This window comes from Chelonoidis abingdonii, chromosome 11 (genome assembly GCF_003597395.2).
Source record: "Chelonoidis abingdonii isolate Lonesome George chromosome 11, CheloAbing_2.0, whole genome shotgun sequence".
Taxonomy (NCBI): Eukaryota; Metazoa; Chordata; order Testudines; family Testudinidae; genus Chelonoidis; species Chelonoidis abingdonii.
Window position 1 is genome coordinate 20,562,647 of NC_133779.1, and position 7,317 is coordinate 20,569,963.

The window sequence follows — 7,317 nt, forward strand, 5'->3', positions numbered from 1 at the left end:
GTGATGTATAATAATAGATAGAGGCAGGAGGGGAAGAATAATAGATAGAGATGTGGTAGAATAATAGACGGGGTGGATGGGAGATGATAATAAAGTAGTGTTATGAGGATAATAAAGGAGTGACGTGGATAAAGAGGGAGTATGGATAATCATAGATAAGGTGAGATGGATAGTCAAGAGTTTGTGGGTGAAATTAGAACAAGTTTATGCTTCGGGTGCTGTGGTTTAAGAATTCGGGCAGTGGAAACGCTCTCCCCTGCATTTAGGCTGGCGCCCAGGGCACACTAGGGTTGCTGTGGCAGGGAGGTGCAGGGTCTAGCATGGGGCGATCTCCCCGCAGCAGGGCTGGCCCAGGTGCTGTAGCAGGCGCATGCAGGAAGCGGGGCTCACAGGTCGCTTCCCCGGCACAGGGTCCCAGGCGGTTGCTAGGAGCGCAGTTGCAGGGACGGGGGGCTCAGCAGGGTGCTCTCCCCCGGCAGCAGGCTGCCCCAGCTAGAGGCGCCAGTGGGCAGGGACGGGGGGCTCAGCAGTGTGCCGCCCCCGGCTAGCAGGGCTGCCCCAGGGCGTTGCTAGGGGAGCAACCGTCACGCAGGGCCTCTCCTCCAGCAGGCAGTCTGCCCCATAGCATGCTATGGTATGCTGTGAAGGCAGAGCATGGCAGGGCAGCAGGGGTTGCTCTCCCCAGGCCACACAGGCTGGCCTCCATAGCATTGCTATGGGTGACTGCAGTGCAGCAGGTCGCTCTCCCCCGGCAGGCAGGCTGGCCCCAGGGCATGGTAGGACTGTGGGCAGGCTTGGGCCATCAGGGTGGGCCCCCCCGCAGCAGGCTGGCCCAGGGCAGCGCTATGGGGGCATCTTGGGAGGCATGTGGGCAGCAGGCGCTCTCCCCGGAACAGCAGGCTTGGCCCCAGGAGCAGCGCTAGGGCGCACTGTGGGCATGGCGTGGGCAGCAGGGGCGCTCTCCCCGGCAGGCAGCGGCGCCCCAGGGCATGTAGGGGGCACTGTGGGCAGGTGTGGGCAGCAGGGGGTCCTCCCCGCCAGAGGGCTGGCCCCAGGGCAGCGCAGGGCACGTGGGCAGGGTGTGGCAGAGCCAGGGGCGGCTTCCCCTGCAGCAGGGCTAGGTCCAGGCGGCGCTTCAGGGGTGCTGTGGGGCGCTGGGCAGCAGGGGGCTCTCCCCCCGGCAGGCAGGGCTGGCCCATACGGTCTAGGGCGCAACTGTGGGGCAGGGTGTGGAGCAGGGCCTCGCCGGGGCTGGCAAGGTGTAGGCGCACTGGGGCAGTGGGCAGCTAGCCTCTCACCCGGCAGCAGCTGCCCAGTGGCCCTAGCGCTAGGGCACTGTGGTGCAGGGTGTGGCAGCAGGGGCTGCTCCGCCTGGCAATGCATGGCTAGCTCCCAGGCGGCGCTTAGGGAGGGCGTGGGGCAGGGTGTGGGCAAGCAGTGGCGCTCTCCCCCTCCGGCAGGGCAGGGCTGGCACCATAGCGGTGCTAGGGCGCACAGTGAGGCAGGTTGGGGGCAGTCAGGGGCGCTCTCCCCCGCAGCAGGGCTGGCCCATTAGTGCTCAGGCGGACTGTGGGGCAGGGTCGGGGGCAGCAGGGGGCTGAACCTCCCTGGCAACAGGCTGGCCCCAAGGCGTAGCTAGGGCGCTGTGGTCGGCAGGGTTGGCAGCAGTGGAGCGCTCTCCCCCGGCACACGGTGGCCCAGGCAGTGTAGGGGCACTGTGGCAGGTGGCCGCCAGGGGCAAGTGCTCTCCCCAGGCAGGCAGGGCTGGCCCCAGGGCAGCGCTAGGGCACTTGGGCGAGTGGCAGCAGGGCGCTCCCACCTGGCAGGCAGTCTGCTCCAGGCCGGCGCTAGGGGTTCTGTGGGCGGGATGGCAGCAGGGGCGCTCTCCCCGGCAGCAGGGCTGGCACCATAGCGTCTAGGCGCACTGTGGGCAGTTGTGGGAGGAGGGGGCGCTCTCCCCCGGCAGGCAGGCTGGCCCCATAGCGTGCTAGGGGCACATTGGGCAGGTTGGCAACGGGGGCGCCTCTACCCGCAGCACGGCTGGACCCATAGCGTGCTAGGCCACTAAATGAAGGCATTTGTGCAGCAGGCGGCTCTCCCCTGAGCAGGTGCCCCAGGCGCCTAGGTGCCGTGGCAGGGGTGGCAGCAGGGCGCTTCCCCCGGCAGGCAGCTGCCCCTTATAGCGTGCTAGGGCCACGTAGGCAGTCTGTGGGCAGCAGGGCCTCTCCCCCGGCAGCAGGCTGCCACATAGCGGTGCTAGGGCGCACTGTGGGCAGGCTGGGCAGCAGGGTCTCTCCCTGCAAACACAGGTCTGCCCAGGCGCCTTAGCCCTGTGGCAGAGCTGGGCTCAGCGAAGGCACTCTCCCCCCACTGCCACGCTGCCCTCTGCGTGGTGCTCATCCCCTTTCCCACCACACCCATGTGCACAGAGGTTGTGAATCCAGAACCCGGCCAGGGCGGGTACCTGATCGCGCAGCCCAGCTTCTGACCACCCCCATGGGCAGGCCCAGAGAAAAGCAGGGCCCCCCTGCCCCGGCCTGATGTCACCCAAATCCCTGCAGCTAGACAGAGAACAAAGGGCCCTTGTCTGGGGTGCTGGCGCCTCCGGCTCCGGCTCTCCGGCAGTGCCAGGTTGGGGCAGAAATCAAGGACCCAGCACCGCGAGGGTCCCCGTGACGAACACCCCCGCGCCCCGCCCCAGAGCCAGCTGCAATCCGGCTCCGGGCGAGGGTCCCCGTACACGAACAGCCCCCGCGCCCCGCCCAGAGCCAGCTGAACTCAGCTCGCAGTCCCCGTACAACAGCCCCCGCGCCCCGCCCCAGAGCCCAGCTGCAACTCGGCTCCGGCGCGGCCCGTACGAACAGCCCCCCCGCCCCGCCCCAGGCCAGCTGCAATCGGCTCCGGCGAAGTCCCCATAACGAACACCCCGGCCCCGCCCCAGACCAGCCTGCAACTCGTCCCAGGGCGAGGGGTCCCCCGTACGAACAGCCCCCGCGCCACCCCCCAGAGCCAAGCTGCACTCGGCTCCGGGCGAGGGGAGGGGTCCCCGTACGAACAGCCCCCGCGCCCCGCCCCAGAGGGAGCCGCGTCGTCCAGCGCACTGTGCTGGGCATGGAGCCAGGCCTCTTTGAACTTCCCAAACCTGCAGCTGGCCAGAAAACAGGATGGAGCCATGGACCCCCAGGAGAATTGTGTCATGCACAGGGCCCTGGCCCGGCACTGAGATGCGCCCACCTCTGGGGTGGGGCGGCCGGTTACCCAGGGACCCCTCGCCGGGCGCTGAGATGCAGCCACCTCTGGGGCGGGGCGGCCGGTTACCCGGGGACCCCTCGCCGGGCGCAGAGATGCAGCCACCTCTGGGGCGGGGCGGCCGGTTACCCGGGGACCCCTCGCCCGGTGCTGAGATGCGGCCACCTCTGGGGCGGGGCGGCCGGTTCCCCGGGGACCCCTCACCCGGCGCTGAGATGCGCCCATCTCAGGGATGAACTCGCCCCGATCCCATGGCTGGCGTCTGTTGCTGGGTCTCCGCTGTGCATGGGGGGTGGCCCGGAGCCCCTTCCAACGGGGTCTCTGCCAGTGGGCATCCCTGGGTGTGGGTGTCTGTGTGCCATGTGTTTCCGTTTGTTGTGTGTATGTCCGTGTTGTGTGGGGGTCCTGTGTGGCGTGTGTGCGTCTGGGACAGGGGCCAGGCGATACCCCAGGCGGCATGTTTGTGGGGGGCTCCGTGATCCGGCTGCCAGCCTGCGCCCGGAGGCGTGTGCCAGGCTGGTGTTGTGTGGGCGTCCCGTGTCTGGGGCGTGTGGTGTGTCCATGTGTGTGGGACAGGGGCCAGGCGATGACCCCGGGCGGCGTGTCTGTGGAGGGCTCCGTGATCCAGCTGCCAGCCTGCGCCCGGAGGCATGTGCCGGGCCGGCCGGTGTTGTGTGGGTGTCCCGTGTCTGGGGCGTGTGGTGTGATGTGTCCGTGTGTGTGTCTGGGACAGGGGCCAGGCGATGACCCCAGGCGGCGTGTCTGTGGGGGGCTCCGTGATCCGGCTCTCAGCCTGCGCCCGGAGGCGTGTGCCAGGCCGGTGTTGCGTGGGCGTCCCGTGTCTGATGCGTGTGGTGTGTCCATGTGTGTGGGACAGGGGCCAGGCGATGACCCCGGGCGGCGTGTCTGTGGGGGGCTCCGTGATCCGGCTGCCAGCCTGCGCCCGGAGGCGTGTGCCAGGCCGGCCCGTGGTGTCTGTGTCTGTGTATTTGCGTGTTGGGGCCTGTGTCTGTCTGTCTGCCTGCAGGGCTGGGGGGATGCAGGGGGCAGGACCTGGGGGCCACTTCTTGTTCCCTCTGGGGTTTTTGGGGGGGGTCTAGGGCTGACCCTCCGCCCCCAGCTGTCGGCTGCTCTGTGGTTTGAACCCAGAAAGGGGGGGACAGCCGGGGGCGCAGCAGGGGGTTGGGGGGCAGAGAGATAGGGCGGGTGGATTCTCACCTCCCAAGGCCTTGGTTCCGATTGCCAGCTCCGCCCCCCTCGTTGCAGCAAGCGGGGGGGAGGGGGCAGCAAGCCTGGGTTGGGACGGGGGAGGTGGGGTTTTTTGGGGGGGAAGTCAGAGAACATCCCCCATCAAATGGGAACCCTTTTCTGTGAAGGATCCTGGGAGGGGCACCGCGGGAGGGGGGCTGGGGTGGAGAAGGGGAGGGGCGAGAACAAAGGGAGCAGGCGGCGAAGTTAGAGAAGAGAGAAAGTGCAGGAGTGAGACAGTCGGAGGGGGGGGCGGGAAGACAGTCCGGGGGGGCTTGGGATGGCTTCAGGACAGGCGGGGGGGTCCTCGGAGAACAAGACTCCCCCCAGGAATGAGGGCCCCGGCTGCTGGGACGGACTGAAGAAAACTCCGCCGGATTCCCCCCCCGCCCCAAAGCAGAGTAGTACCTGGGGGAGTTGGCCCAGTGGGGGGGGTGACCCATATGAAGCGTCTCTCGCGGGCTGCATCCGCGCTCGCCAGCACCAGGCAGCTGCGTTCAGAAGTGGGAGGGCACTCGGGGGGTTCCCTGTGGGGCAGGGAGGGACCCATCGCCCCCCGCCGGGTGCCAGCCCCCCCCGAACTCAGCCAGAGTCACCGACAACAAACATACTGGGGCTGGGAACACGGCGGAGAGGGAATGGAGGAGCACTCCCAGCCCCCACCTGCCCCAGCCCCCACGCTACCCCATCCCCACACTGCCCCAGCCCTCCAGCTGCCCCCCAGCCCACGATACCCATCGCCCCACTACTGCCCCCCAGCCCCACGCACCCTCCATTGCTTCCACACTGCCCCCAGCCCCCACGCTAAACCCCATCCCCCACATCTGTCCAGCCACGCTGTCCCGCCCTTCCCATGCTATTTCCCAGCCCCACATCCGCCACCCTCTCCCTCAGGCTGCCCACATCTCTCACACTCGCCCCACAAATACCCAGCCCACCTCATCCCCACAGCGCTCCGGCCCCAGGGGGTGGGTGTCCCGGCCATAGGGGCCCGGCACTGTCTGTCTGCTGTGGGGCTGCGGTTCGCTAATATGGATCCAGATGGGGCCAGGGAGGGGCCGAGATCCCGGGGCCGAAGCCAACGGCCGGAGGCCCCCCCCACCCCACGGCAGCCACAAAGCAGCCTCGCCCCCCGCCGGACCCTCCTCCCCGCACCCATTGAATCCCGACCCTCGCCCCCCCCCCCACCAACCTAACCTCGCCTCCACAAACTTCCAGGGGCCAAACGCTCCACGTCCCCTCCTCAGCGGCCGACCCCAGCGCCTCCCTCCCCACAGCACAGCCCCCCAGCACCTCCCCTCTCCTCCCCTTCCCTCCCATAGCGCAGCCCCCCAGCACCTCTCCCTCTTCTCCCCTCTCCACAGCGCAACCCCCCAGCAACCTGCCCTCCCACCTGATATCGCAGCCCCAGCACTCTCTCCCTCTCCTCCCCACTCATCCATGCGCAGCCCCAGCGCTCCCCTCCACCTAGCGCAAGCCCCCCCAGCGCCTACCCCTCTTCCTCCCCTCCCCCTCCATAGCGCAGCCCCCCAGCGCCTCCCCATCCACTCCCCCATAGCGCAGCCCCCCAGCGCCCCCTCGCACCTAGCGCACCGCCCCCAGCGCCTCCCTCTCCTCCCTCCCCTCGCCAAAGCGCAGCCCCCCAGCGCCTCCCCCGCTCCTCCCCTCCCGCTCTCCAAAGCGCAAGCCCACCAGCGCCTCCCCCTCTCCTCCCCTCTCCATAGGCGCAGATCCCCCAGCGCCTCCACTCCCACCTCTACGCAGCCCCCAGCGCCTCCCCTCTCCTTCTCACTCCCCTCCCATAGCGCAGTCCCCCAGACACCGTCCCTCACCTATCGCAGCCCCCAGCGCCATCCCCCTCCTCCATCCCCCATCCCCTCCATACGCAAGCCCCGCACAACTCCCTACCTACTGCAGCCGCCAGCACTCCCCTGCTCCTCCCCTCCATCAGGCAGCACCCAGCACGTCACCCTCCACCTATCGGCCCCCAGTTGCTTCCCATCTCCTCGCCCTCTCACATAGCGCAGCGCCCAGCGCCCCTCCACCTAGCGCAGACCCCCCGCGCAGCCTCCCCTCGTCCTCCTCCCCCCTCCAAGCGCAGCCTCCGACACCTCCCTTCACCTATCGCAGCCCACCCAGCGCCTCCCTCTTCGCCATAGCGAGCCCCCACGCCTCCCCCTCCCATCCTCCCATAGCGCAGCCCCAGCACTCCCCTCACCTAGCGCAGCGCCACCAGCGCCTCCCCCCTCCTCCCACATAGCACAGCCCCGCACCTCCTCATTCACCTTTAGCGCAGTCCCCCAGCGCCTCCCCCCCCCCTCCATCTCATACGCAGCCCCCCGCGCCTCCCTCCACTCCTCCATAGGCAAGCCCCCAGCACTCCCGTCCACCATCGCGAGCCCCCAGCACCTCCCCTGTCCCATAGCGCACCCCAGCGCCTCCCTCCCCTCCCCCTCCCATATGCAGCCCCCCATGCCCTGCTCCCTCCACATAGCACAAGCCCCCCCTAAGCACCTCCTCTCATCTCCCCTCCCATACAACATGCCCCCCCAGCGGCTCCCCCCCACAGATCAGCCCCAGTGCCTCCCCTTCCCCCATTAGCGCAGACCCCACGCCCAACGCTCCTCCCACTAACACCCCCCAGCGCTCCCCCTCTCCCCCCTCCCATTATGCTGCTCCCCAGCCCAACCTCCACCCCATAGCGCAGCGCCCCACAGCACCACTCCCCAGCGCTACCCCCATCACCTCCCCGCAGCGCAGCACCCCAGTGCCTCCCCTCCTCATAGCACAGCCCCAGCGCTCCTCACATCCCCCCATCAC

General features: G+C 68.7%; 1 protein-coding gene across 1 annotated transcript in view; it reads left to right on the plus strand.

The window, feature by feature from the left end:
* Nucleotides 1–4,858: 4,858 nt before the first annotated feature.
* GAL3ST4 (galactose-3-O-sulfotransferase 4) overlaps nucleotides 4,859–7,317 on the plus strand; it is an 8,255-nt gene continuing 5,796 nt past the window's right edge. Inside the window, exon 1 of the mRNA XM_075070393.1 lies at nucleotides 4,859–4,898. The gene's annotated coding sequence lies outside the window, so the exon portion shown is untranslated. The remainder of the gene's footprint in view (nucleotides 4,899–7,317) is intronic.